Source organism: Rosa chinensis, chromosome 1 (genome assembly GCF_002994745.2).
Source record: "Rosa chinensis cultivar Old Blush chromosome 1, RchiOBHm-V2, whole genome shotgun sequence".
Lineage (NCBI taxonomy): Eukaryota > Viridiplantae > Streptophyta > Magnoliopsida > Rosales > Rosaceae > Rosa > Rosa chinensis.
In genome coordinates, this window is record NC_037088.1 from 43522836 (window position 1) to 43537541 (window position 14706).

Below are 14706 nucleotides of genomic sequence, written 5' to 3' on the forward strand. Positions count from 1 at the left end.
TTTCACGCTCGTTGGAGCTCTCACTGGTTTCTGCAGATTTTCCGGCCAAACCGGACTGTTTTGGTAATTTTCAATCACTTCCGTTCATTTTCTGACTTCGAGCTAGTTATGAAAGTTGCTCAAAATGATTAAACGAAGAGGAAAACCTCGTCCCCGACACCATAGGCGGTGGTCGGCGGCGGCTCTACCTCTAATTCCGGCGACCACTTCCAGCCACCTCAAGGGCATTTTCTGTCCATTTTTGTGTTCTACATGTCGATACGATCATTTCAACATGCAATACTTAAATTTTGGATATCGTATGATTTAGTTATGAATTTTACGATTTCGATCATTCGGTTTGTGATCCGTGGGGATCAGGCCATCCAATCGACTTGTAGTTCTGTTATGAAGATCGTAGGACTGTCCCGATGACCCTGTGTGGTCACGGGTGAAAATCTGACCGTTGGATCTTCGTATAAGTGCATTTCTTGAAATGTGCATTTGTGAGATCCCGAATTTTGAAATTGGTCAAATTTTATTTTTTACCTTAGAAGTAGAAAGTAGAGGTCGCCACGAGTTCGCAGCATTTTTCGGTAAATTTTTCGAGTTCCCGAGCTATTTTTAAGGAAATTTTGAAGTTTTGTTGGAAATTAAATTATCTGGCGACGTGGCGTGTCCTTATTGGTTGATAGGCTTAACTTGGAGACCAAGTAGCAGCTGCCAAACGTGTCTTGCATGTGCAAGATAAGTTTGACACATGTCAAGTGGTGGCACTATGTTTGTTATATGCTTGACAAATGGCATAAGCATGATGATGGATGGTTTTGGTTTGGACAAGTGGCCTATTTCTATTGGTGTTCTTTCCCTATAAATAGAACCCAACCAGATCATTATTTCCCCACAATTTTCGGAGCTTTCTCTCTCCTACATTTCTCTCTTCCATTTTCTCTCTCTAGGATTTGTTTTTGGCATAACTTTTGATCCGTAAGTCCGATTTAGGATCCGTTTTCGCCTACGGATTCGTCTTGACGAGCTCTTTCTATTGGTGGAAAGAAAATTCAGATTTGGTGAAACTATTTTTTGACGACCTAGGAGGCTTGATTTTATTTTGTATCATCCACGATTGTCGAAAATAAGGTAGGGGGATCTCGGGGAAACTTTTTATGATTGGATGTTGATTTTATGTGCTTCGTGTATATGTTATTCTTATTAATATTATTTTTAAATGATTTATTTGATAATATTTGAATTACATGTACTAAATGTACGTTGATCGATGTAAGTGCATGTTTTCATGGAGGTTGTTGTTTATCAAGTGTAAAGGAGTTGGGGGAAAATTATGGTTATTTGGTGATTGTGGGAATTATCTTTTGTGTAGTTGAGTTTGAACATTGTAGGGATCAAGCTCAGGCGAGCCCGTGTGCACAATTAGGTTTAGAATATCGGCGGTATAATTGTCGATATATTTGGGTGATTTGGGCTTGGAGATCAATGTTTCAGACAAGATGACTGGCAAAAGGGGTTTTGGGGGATTTGATTGAGTCAGGGGATTAATTTATATGTTTGGATATTCAAGTCACAGTTGCAAAACTGTAAAGTACACGGTATGGGACGTGTAGGCTTGCGTATTCTGATATATGAATTAACGGGTATATAAATGGAGTTGGATTGCATCATTGTTTGATATGCATGTTATAATTGAAATATATGATGGTATTATCTTTGGTCAATTATCCATGAGGAAGTTTTATGTCCCTACTGAGCCGCTGGTTGAGCTCACCCCTTAACAGATTTTGCAGGTATGGAATCAAGATACTAGAGCAAGAAGTTCCGATATGTATATAATGTCAAATGGGTTGTGAAATTTGTGTTTTCTTTATGTTTGTTTGGAATAAAGAATGAGTACTAGTGTACTATGTGATAAAGACAATGTAATATATGTTTCCGCTGGAATTTTGAGGTCTTGTTATTTAGTTGTTAGTCCACGATTTATTTATTTATTGTCACATTTTGATTATAGAAATTTTAGTTCTATAATTAAGATGTGATTCACACCTTAACTCGAGATTATAAGAATAGCTCGAGTCAGGGCGTGACAAGATGGTATCAGAGCTAACCAGAGATTAGAAACCCAGGATCTGTGGTAGGTTAAATTGTAGTGACATAGCCTAGAGCCATAAGTGTTTTGGGTATTTTGAAGTGGAGTGAATTTCGGGACGAAATTCTTTTAAGGAGGTTGGATTGTGAGATCCCGAATTTTGAAATTGGTCAAATTTTATTTTTTACCTTAGAAGTAGAAAGTAGAGGTCGCCACGAGTTCGCAGCATTTTTCGGTAAATTTTTCGAGTTCCCGAGCTATTTTTAAGGAAATTTTGAAGTTTTGTTGGAAATTAAATTATCTGGCGACGTGGCGTGTCCTTATTGGTTGATAGGCTTAACTTGGAGACCAAGTAGCAGCTGCCAAACGTGTCTTGCATGTGCAAGATAAGTTTGACACATGTCAAGTGGTGGCACTATGTTTGTTATATGCTTGACAAATGGCATAAGCATGATGATGGATGGTTTTGGTTTGGACAAGTGGCCTATTTCTATTGGTGTTCTTTCCCTATAAATAGAACCCAACCAGATCATTATTTCCCCACAATTTTCGGAGCTTTCTCTCTCCTACATTTCTCTCTTCCATTTTCTCTCTCTAGGATTTGTTTTTGGCATAACTTTTGATCCGTAAGTCCGATTTAGGATCCGTTTTCGCCTACGGATTCGTCTTGACGAGCTCTTTCTATTGGTGGAAAGAAAATTCAGATTTGGTGAAACTATTTTTTGACGACCTAGGAGGCTTGATTTTATTTTGTATCATCCACGATTGTCGAAAATAAGGTAGGGGGATCTCGGGGAAACTTTTTATGATTGGATGTTGATTTTATGTGCTTCGTGTATATGTTATTCTTATTAATATTATTTTTAAATGATTTATTTGATAATATTTGAATTACATGTACTAAATGTACGTTGATCGATGTAAGTGCATGTTTTCATGGAGGTTGTTGTTTATCAAGTGTAAAGGAGTTGGGGGAAAATTATGGTTATTTGGTGATTGTGGGAATTATCTTTTGTGTAGTTGAGTTTGAACATTGTAGGGATCAAGCTCAGGCGAGCCCGTGTGCACAATTAGGTTTAGAATATCGGCGGTATAATTGTCGATATATTTGGGTGATTTGGGCTTGGAGATCAATGTTTCAGACAAGATGACTGGCAAAAGGGGTTTTGGGGGATTTGATTGAGTCAGGGGATTAATTTATATGTTTGGATATTCAAGTCACAGTTGCAAAACTGTAAAGTACACGGTATGGGACGTGTAGGCTTGCGTATTCTGATATATGAATTAACGGGTATATAAATGGAGTTGGATTGCATCATTGTTTGATATGCATGTTATAATTGAAATATATGATGGTATTATCTTTGGTCAATTATCCATGAGGAAGTTTTATGTCCCTACTGAGCCGCTGGTTGAGCTCACCCCTTAACAGATTTTGCAGGTATGGAATCAAGATACTAGAGCAAGAAGTTCCGATATGTATATAATGTCAAATGGGTTGTGAAATTTGTGTTTTCTTTATGTTTGTTTGGAATAAAGAATGAGTACTAGTGTACTATGTGATAAAGACAATGTAATATATGTTTCCGCTGGAATTTTGAGGTCTTGTTATTTAGTTGTTAGTCCACGATTTATTTATTTATTGTCACATTTTGATTATAGAAATTTTAGTTCTATAATTAAGATGTGATTCACACCTTAACTCGAGATTATAAGAATAGCTCGAGTCAGGGCGTGACAGCATTAAGTTAAATATTGTTTTGATTAGGTGTTTGACGGATTTGTTAGCGGACGATTGTGAATCGTATTTTGAGTTGTAAGAAGACGCAGTGGGAGTTTGGAGGTGAGTAAATCTCACGTGGTTCATTTACGAACCGAATTTCATTATTTACATTTAATTGCTATGTGTGAAAAATGGTTTTGAGAAAATGAGTTTTTAAAATATATAATAAATTAATTTCTTGGTTTTTATTCCGTGTGAACTATAGTTGGTATTAGTGGTCATTCCTGAGTGGATGATTACGTATATATTTATATATATATATATATATATATCTACGTGATTTTATATGATATGGTGTGACATTGAGGTGTGAAAGTGTGATAACTTGGGTTATGATATGTCATTGTTTTGAGATTTGCCATGATATATTATGGTAATTGACATTGAATGAAAGAATAATGATGGTGATGTTTTAGAATTACAATTTATATGGTAATTGGCTATTGGATTGTGAGAAGGCGTATGTGAGAATAGTATAACATTTGAGTCTGAGGGACCTTTAAATGTTCGATCAATGGATCATAGGCTACTGTGGGGAATGTGTGATTATATCGTAAAGGTGAACCTAGGCCAAGGTGACACGTTACGATTAAGTTAGAGCTCTAGTTTGTCCGCCTTTGTGTGACATGAAAGCAGCGAGTTGAATTACTCGTGATCATGAACACGGGTTGGAGAGTTTGTCTTCCATTGTGTGACATGAAAGCAGCGAGTTGGGTTACTCGTGATCATGGACACGGGATGGAGGTTATGAGGTGTCGAGTGGAGAGACTTTATTTGAATTGGTTTTGAAATTGTTAATGAATGTTTGTTTTGTGTTGAAAATGAATTGAGATTGTTGGTTGTTTACTTGAGTTAAAAGAATTGTGATTTGATAAATCAATCGTTCATTTCTTATTTACTCACAAGCTTTGCAAAAAGCTTACCGGGTTTTGTGTTGTTGCAATCCCAGTATACTATTCAAACGGTGTAGCGGATAATCCTGCAGGTCAGGATAATCAGGGTGGAGAGAGAGCTGAGTAGGGCAGCAGGGTTGACATCAGCACTTGGTCTATTTTGGGGTGTTTTATAGACTCTTTTGAGTGTAACTTTTATTTATGGTGGTATTGTAATATTTGACTCGAGAGATAGTTTGCTACGAGTTTGTATTATGATTTGCGAGACGCTGGTTAAGAAAAAAATTCAGGACGTTATTTGTATTGGTTATTATTCATGTTTCGGATTTGAATTTGTTATTCAAAATTCGGGGTGTGACACCAGTAATGAGCTCAAAGTGCAAGAGCAAGTAGACAACATTCCAAGATTTGGGGAAGTGATCAGGTGGGCATGCCAAAAAGATGAGGAGTTCACTACATCACTTTCCAGCAAATCAACGACCAATAATTTGGTTACCAATATGTTGGATTTAGTACACAAGGATCTCTAGACTGTTTTAAGTTATTATTGATCTAACTGTTTTGAATTGATATTGATTGTAAAGAATACTTTGGGTTAATATATTCTTATTTTGTTGGCTCATCTTTACTATCTATTAAATGCTATGAAAATGAATTTTATTGCTATAGATTAGAAAATCAAGAACGACAAAAGTAAAAAGTCTTCATAAAGTTGCAAAAAGATTAAATTTCTCACTTAATTAAATATGTGATTACTTTGGATTGTCGCAACAAGTTGTAGCCTAATGTGTTTTACTGATTGTCAAAAGCGATAAAATTACACGGTTGTCATTTTTTCAATATGCGATGCAATTAGTTCCTCGACAGAATTATAGGAGACAAACAAGAAGCCTAGCATATAATTTTCTACAACAAATACATATGTGTCACATATTAATATATGCAACAAAAATGAAACCTTGCAGTTATTTTTTGCAACAGAAAAAAGTCTCGCGTATAAATTTTTGATCAAACATATAAGTGTCGCAGATGGAATATGCAACGTAAACGAGGTCTCGTATATTAGAAATTGTAACAGACATAAAGTCTCGCTTATAGCATTCTGTAATGCACTCACTTATCTCGTAAGATGTTGTACGCGAGGAATGAATTGCGTCTCTTATTGAAAATGTGAGAAGCATTCAAGCCCTGCATATGGAATATGCGACGTAAAGGAAGCCTCATATATTTAAAATAGTAACAAATATAAAGTCTCGCATATAGTTTTTGGTAACACACTTGAGAGTGTAACAATTTGTTAAATGCGAGGAACCAATTGCGTGCATATTAAAAAAGCGATAAGTCGACAATCGTGTAATTTCGTTGCTTTTGACAATCAATAAAACACATAAGGCGACAACTGGTTGCGATAACCCAAAGTCATTGTATTTTCAATTCAGCGAGAAATTTAGACTTTTTACGATAACTTTGGGTTGTCGCTGATGACATTATCCACCGGTGGAAGACCTTTTTCAGAGGAGGGACCCATAGTCGTCAATGGATGTTATCTATTTTATCTAGCCAACAAAAGAGAAGTACAAAATTTGTCAAAATATGCAATCATTATTATTCTGATTGTGATTTGATTTTCATTTAGACTCTTTCACCCTATCTTTTTGTCACGCCCCTGATTTTACACACATAAAAATCGATATATATAATTCCATAATTACATAAGCGTGAACGTTCAGCCATCAATACAAAATACCTAGAAATTTTTTCCCTTTTAACCCAGGTACATATTGATGCCCTGAACCCACTATGTCAATATTGACTTGCTCCACAGAGTCATATATTACAATGCTTACGAATTAAATTGTCAACAACAAAATAAAATGTAAATGCAGCTCAGAGTAACTATACAACAGAAGTCCTTATCAACGGTAAAATCATAAAGATAGTTTCCTACCGTAAAGCTGCAAAGTCGCCACCTCAGCTTCAGCCACGATTTCCCTGACCTACAGGATTAACCCCTACACCATTCCATTGAATAGGGCACCGGGTTGCCACACAACAAACCCGGTAAGCTTATGAAGCTCGTATGAGTAACTCAAAACCACAAAGGAAAACACAATTCTTAAGTCACCTCAACCTAAACACGATATACACACAGCTCACACCTACGGCCATCAATTCCATATCCTTCCATATTGTGCTTACATAAGTCAACTGGTGACTAAAGCCTCATGCACAGAACCTCAATCCTAGCATCTAATTACACAAATTTCGGTCAAACAAGACTTCCTCAAGCAATGTTTGACGCCATCCCAACGCATTACGGCAAATTCCAAAATCACACTCATTCCCCATTTCCCCCCCCTGGGAGCTTTTGTCATCAACATGACATCAAAGGTGAAAATTAATGAATCACCTTCTTATCCTCACCACATAGTACAATTCGTCACCACTATGGCTCTTAGGAGAAATCAAACCATCAATCAATACAATCAAGAAGAAACAAAGCAATCACATTTCAAAACAAGCAAAACAATTCATAGTAACCCCTGCATATAATTTAGTTCAGGAGGTCACATTAAGTTAAGCAATTCAAGTTAAAGTATTCATTGTAATCCGACACTCTGACGTCTGTAGGTAGCCCCAACCATCACAGCAGTCCTCTCGATTATTGTTAACTTAATAACAATTCAGCTCCGCTACCGAGCAGGCATCACACTGATCATCGCACAGATTCCACCGGTCATCACCCAGATATTCATCATCACATAGATTTCAATTTCAAGGATCATCACATAGATAGCAGTTGCCCAGCTGATCATCACATAGATTTTACCGGTCATCACGCAGATAGCAATCATCCTACTAATCATCACATAGATATCGCTGGTCATCACATAGATAGCGATCATCACATAGATTCACGCAGATATCGCCAATCATCACACAGATAGCGATCATCACATAGATTTCAAGGATTATCACATAGATAGTAGTTGCCCAGCTGATCATCACATAGATTTTACCGGTCATCACGCAGATAGCAATCATCCTACTAATCATCACATAGATATCGCTGGTCATCACATAGATAGCGATCATCACATAGATTCACGCAGATATCGCCAATCATCACACAGATAGCGATCATCACATAGATTTCAAGGATTATCACATAGATAGTAGTTGCCCAGCTGATCATCACATAGATTTTAACGGTCATCACGCAGATAGCAATCATCCTACTAATCATCACATAGATATTGCTGGTCATCACATAGATAGCGATCATCACATAGATATCGCTGGTCATCACATAGATAGCGATCATCACATAGATTCACGCAGATATAACCAATCATCACACAGATAGCGATCATCACATAGATTTTGCCGATCATCACGCAGATAGCAATCATCACAAAGATTCATCACATTGATTTCAATGATTCATTACACAGATATTCCTACACAAGCTTTACATGGAAATCATCACAAAGATTCATCAATACATATATATTTCACGTAAATATATATATATATATATATATATATATATATATAAACGTAGTCATTCACTTAGGAATACCACTAATACCAACTATAGTCGTAGTTAACCTAATAACTCCAAGACAATAGGGTAATCATGCTCATAACAAATATCGATCATGCTCATAACAAATATCGATCCTGCTCATAACAAATATCGATCCTGCTCATAACAAATATCGATCCTGCTCATAACAAATATAGTGAGATTTACTCACCAAACGATAAAGGTAATCCGTTCATTAATGAACCTTGTGAGATTACTCACCTTTGAATCCCGCTGCGTCTTCAATACAGAACAAGGCAGCCAATCCACAAAATAGCCGTCCAAATACTTCGTCACGTACCTAATCACATACGGTTCCAACTTAGTAATGATTCACATTTGATTTAAGTTCGAAACCCCTGTTTTGAACTAAAATCCCCAAAGTGACGCCAATCGAGGCAAAATCACATCCGAGACCTCCCAAAGTCTCCAGAATACCTCCACGATCAATGTGACCAAACCACAAGTATGAAAGGACGCTCGAATCCTCACGGATCAAATAAATCAATCGGTATGAAACTGCAAAAATCATAACAATTCCATACGAACACCAAAATTTGCATATTATATATCGAAACACTTGTATCAACGAGTAGAACATATATAATACCAAAAACAGTTCCTTAAGTGGCCGGAACACCGCCGTAACCCCGCCACAGACGGTGGCACACCGCCGCCGGCCAAAACTCAATATTTCACAAAACTCCCAACATCAAAAAACTTCATCTAAGCATGCTTGTGAATTTTCATAACTAGCTCGAAGTCAGAAAACAAGCATAAAGGGTCGAAAACTATCTCACAAGCCGTGAACAGTAATCCAATCTGAGTTGAACCAACTTTTACGTGAATCGATCCAAACAACCACCAAGGATCGATTAAGGAGGCTGTTATGAGCTCCCCAAACTCAACTTGAAGCTCCGCCGACGTTGGAGATCGGAGAACAGATCGGGTCTGAAAACACCTAACTGCGCCGCCTTCTACAGCCTCCACCACCAAGAATCGGTGTTAGAGGACACCACAGGGACGGCCAGACGAAGGAGACGATCCTAGTTTCATAGCCGGAGACCGCCGCAGTTCGCCGGAAAAGCCGGGTCGGGTCAGACGGGTTTCTTCGATACTGAAGGTGCAGCCGAGAGAGAAGAAAGCTTTCCGGAAAAGGAAATAATGAAAATAGTAAGTTTCCAACTTGGGAAACTTCTATTTATACCAAAATAGAAATTCCTTCCAATGGCCATAACTTTCTCATACGAACTCAGATTTTTGCGTTCCACATGTCCACGAACTCGTATCGACGCACTCTACAACTTTCATGAAGGAAATTTTTGGAGAATCCCAACATATAAAAAGTCAACCTTGAACCCTTCCTAAAGTCATACTTTCCAAATAATTAATTCGTCCGAAACACTTCCGCTCCGTCCACGAGCCATGAAACTGTGCAACAACCATAAATTAGATTCCGGAAATTCCTCGGGAAATAAATTCAAATTTCCGGGGCATCACACTTTTGCTAGCATGCAGTATTGTCATGTTCTTGTTTGATATGTCTGGAAGGGAGCCTTTATACAGTAAGAGTAGTTTTTTTTTTTTAATTTTTAATCTTTTTTTTTTTATAGCTTTTATCACTTCTTAGTTCAACCGGCACCATCTGTTTGACACGGAAATCAGTGCGGTACAAACTGTCTCTTTTGAATGCGCGAGCGTGCCAGCACGGTGGGGTGCAGTTGTCGGGGCGTCCCTTGACTTGACTTCTTGATCAAGCGTTGTGGACGAGGAGAGCACCAACCTCGTCACAAGGCTCTTTTCTATGCCTTCCGAGAAAGGACTTCTTGCCTTACAGATAAGGGCTTTGGTTGTGATCTCTTCGCGTCACCGAATCGATACTCAACGTTGTAGGTTGAGCAGAGCAATCACTGAGAAATTTGGAGAAAGCACAGGGTTTTGCTAAAGCGTGACTTTAGCTTCGCGGGGGTTGCGAGGGCGTTACCCTTGCTTCGCTGGTAGTATTGATGGCAGTAGCACTAACAGTCTGCTCTTAGAGAGACTAGGACTGGAAGCACGGTCGCCAGGTTTCAACGAGGTTGAAGGTTTGCTCCGGGGAGGCTTGATAATCTGAGGGATTGATTGATTTGAGAGTTGTGTGTGTTATATATCGTCTGTAGCCTCTATATATAGGCTGCTTGTAGATTCACTTTCCAAATATGAATGAAATACTATATTTTAGGCCACAATTATTGGCCTTGAATCAAATCAAAACTCTGAATAGTTTTGATAACTATCGTATGCAATAATTAATAGGGATTTTGTCCACTTACCCCATTTTTAGGGATTTTTTTCCCACTTACCCCATTAAGTTTTTTTAATTCTCTCTTACCCAATACACTCTAAGGGAGTCTTCCCTAATACCTTTTTTTTTGTTTTTAATTTTTTTTTAATACCATTTTACCCTCACCCCCTTGTTACTTAGAGAGAGAGAGAAAAAAAAAATAGAAGAGAGAGAAACCATGGGAGACTTCGCCGGAGCCGGTCACCGGCTGCCGGAATCCGGTCACCGGCCGCCGGATTCCGGCCAACTTCGCCGGATTCCGGCCAACTTCACCGGATTCCGGCCAACTTCGCTGGATTCCGGCCAACCTCGCCGGATTCCGGCCAACTTTCGCCGGAATCCTGTCGCCGGATTTCGGTCACCCAATAGACATCTATTGCCCCCCAATAGACGTCTATTGCCCCCCCAATAGACGTCTATTGCCCCCCAATAGACGACTATCAGCCATGTATTGCCCCCCAATAGACTACCATCAGCCGTGTATTGCCCCCCAATAGACATCTATTACCCCCAATAGAAAGGCAATAGACGTCTATTGCCTCCCAATAGACGTATATTGCCCCAATAGTCTATTGTCCCCTAATAGACGTCTATTGTCCCTCAATAGATGTCTATCAGCCATGTATTGCCCTCCAATAGGCGTCTATTGCCCCCCAATAGATGTCTATCAGACATGTATTGCCCTCCAATAGGCGTCTATTGCCCCCCAATAGAACTGTCAGTAGCTGAAATGGGAACTAATATTCCTAAAATTAGACAAATAAAACTTTGATTAAAGAAAAAAACAAAGAGATTATATTAATTTAAAAATGCATATTGCCCCCCAATAGATGTCTACTGCCCCAATAGACATTCAAAAAAAATTTCCCCCGATAGCCCCCAATAGCCCTGTATTACCCTCGGATAAATTTTTTTCCCTCTCTTTCTGGGCCTTCTGCCCCATTTTACCTTAAAAAAAATCACAATGCTTGAATTGGATTCCAAATTATCTTTGAAAAGAAAATTTTCCTCAAAGAAACTAATCTTGAACCCTGATCAATACTCTTCGGCTTATCAAAGCAGATCAAAGCTTTGTTGGAAAAAGAAAAAAAAAAAAAGAGCAGATCAGAGAAACATGAAACGGAAGCATTTGCAGCACCGGCGGTCAAGCCCAGTCCCAGTGCAACGACACCGACTATTCCTCCGCCCACCACCATCAAAACGTCGTCGTCAAGCGCCACGACGACCGCATCTACAACTCCAAGCCCGGCTGGATCAAAAAACGTCGGTCTTCTGTACGGGCGCGAAACTCCGATCCGATCTCTACAAGAACTCGCCGTTAAAGTGAATCCATGCCAGAGATCGAAGAGAGAGAGACGAATCGCCAAAAGGCTAACGGTTCTCGACGACGGCGCTGAAGGGAGAGATCGACGACCGGGCTGACGGGAGAGACAGGAGAAAGATAAAAAGAGAGAGGCGCGGAGGAGAGAGAGATAGAGGAGAGTCAGAGTAGCCGTAATTTTTTAATTAATTGGAGGTCAAAATTGTCATTTAGCACTTGAATTGGGTAGCTGGGAATTAAAAACTCTTGGTGGTGCAAGTGAGAAAACATTAGCCTGATTCTGTGCTTTTGGTCAAGGACCCTAATTAATAATTATCCACCTATGTCGCCGCTAGAATATAGGCAAAGGTTACTTGCCTCTTAGAGTCTCGGACGTAATCTTCCTATTGGATGCGGTATGATATGCACATATCTTTAATTCATGCAAATATATCTTCGCGAGGACTCCTTTAACTGCATGCAATTAGCTTGTATATATATCCTTTTGTTGACGTTCGCGAGCAAACTTGATTGTATAACACCATGATTCCTTGCATCTTACTGACAGCTAATAGTTGATGGGCCATCCTTCCTTAATTGTCTCACCATGCATGAACCACCATATATATATATATACACACTCACACAATTAAGGTTGATAGCTTCCTCCAACTGCTCCACGTCCATTATGGCTATGTGGGACCCCTTGATTTCTTGCTTAATTGACCCATGCATGAGCCACTATATAATATGTTAGCCACGTGTTGGCCTCAGCTTGTTGAATGGAAATAAAGGATAATTAAACCCTTCCATTTATGTTGCATGCCCAGCACACCCCTTAATTGCATGGGCTCTTGATTACTCTCTCTTTGCACAATCTTGGTAATCAACCAAATAAACCACCATTAATTACTAAATATATGATAATTAATAGTAAATCAAGGAATATCACGATTCGCTCCGAGATTATTATATTGTCAAGTAAGCTTTATTTAACCTCTAAACAATATATTCCGAACTTATCGCAAATAAATAGCTTAGGCCACGGATATTGGTCCGGATTTCTTTGAGTCCCCCTTGTTGGGAAAAATGTTAATTTTGGGTTCAAACACCGTCTGATTGTGGTTTCCTTTTGCTTTTTTGTGTATCTTTGTTTCCTCGTTCCAGAGCGTTCATATTTTTCAGTTCGCCTATCCCAAAGGAACTTGTAAATCACATAAAGAGTGATACAAGTGTTTTTTTTTTTTGTCATTTTAAGGGATTACTTATTAGATCAACTTTTCGGTCACATATTAACATCTTAACCATTCAGTTTTTAGGTTTATATGAATATATCATTTTTACAGATTTTCAGCCAAATTGATAATCGTTAAAGCACTCATAACTGCGACATACAATTATAAACATGAATGCTTCAGGTTAGACATATTTGATTATTTCATTGATTTAATTTAGTTCGATATCTTAACGGTCATCAATTTAATTAAACTGTACGGTTGAGATGTCAATATATAATAAAAAAATTAGTCTCACAAAGGATCCCTTAAAATGACCAAAAAAAAAATCTTCTGATAAATGGCCCTTATATATGAAAACCACATTTATACTATGAGTCTATGATAAATCGTTGACTAATCAATCATGCATGTGGAATACTAAAGTAAACGTTATATAACCTCGTTATTGTCGTCTGTGCATTATAAAATTTATATACGTTGAACCTATCCAATGATGTGTGTGTGTATCTGCAGAGAGAATTATATAAAATTTGCGTTAATACTAATAATTTAGTAACTAGTACGGCTAGATGTGGGTACTCGTACAAAATTTAGAACTAATACGGCTAGATATATGTGGGATCTGTTAGCTAGCTAGCTAGGGAGCACGTGTATGGTACTTTCATGAACGATTGTTGTAAAAGCGATTCTATTAGAAGCACACAAAAAGCTCGATCTAGCCCGTTTAGGGCTAGCTCTTATGCATACCGAACTAATTGATAAACTTTTTGATCTGTTAAACGCAGTAAAATGCATCTAGTTGACTAGAAGTACTTTTGGAAGTGTCAAACATGCTCTGGCTAACAAGCTCAATTAATCATTAGATTTATATGCCTCTATAGCTGTTATACACTGACCCTGTGAGAGAGAGAAATAGAGAGAGGATACGGGTGTAATACATATATCGTTTTAATCGTGGACTCGTGGTTGATTTGCATACATAAAAAAGAACTTAATTACATAATGGTTTTGTCACATCTGTCAATTAGTTAATTAAAAACTGCTCATGCCTCCAAAAGAAACTCAAAGAATGTGCAGAGAAGTAGCTGTAATGACAGCTACAATCCATTGACCCTTAACTAGCGCACTTTCATGTTGGGAAAGAAGGGCTGCCTTATAATACAAGGCCAATGGATAATTGGTTATCCCAGGATCTAACTTTTCCCACCCCTCATGTGATTTAAGGAAATAGCAACAGATAAACAAAAGAAGACACAATATTTAACGAGGTTCGGCAAATGTGCCTACTTCCTCGGGGCAGTAGTAGTACTCTCTTCCACTATATAAAATAATGGGATTACAAGAAACAAAACTTCACTAGTGGTAACACACACTATCTCTCAAGATTTCTTCTCACTAATCTCTCAAGTGAGGATCTCACTACTATCACAAACTCTCTGTAGTCTGGATGTTCTGCCTTGGTTGTTTTGCTGCAATCTTTCACGCCAATATATAGGCAAT

General features: G+C 38.3%; 1 long non-coding RNA gene across 1 annotated transcript; it reads left to right on the plus strand.

Annotated features, from left to right (window-relative positions):
* The first annotated feature begins 527 nt into the window (after positions 1-527).
* Positions 528-3682, plus strand: LOC112184562. The gene is made up of 2 exons (XR_005806471.1): positions 528-2859; positions 3513-3682. It is a non-coding gene; the product is annotated as an uncharacterized LOC112184562 (long non-coding RNA).
* The last annotated feature ends 11024 nt before the right edge of the window (positions 3683-14706 follow it).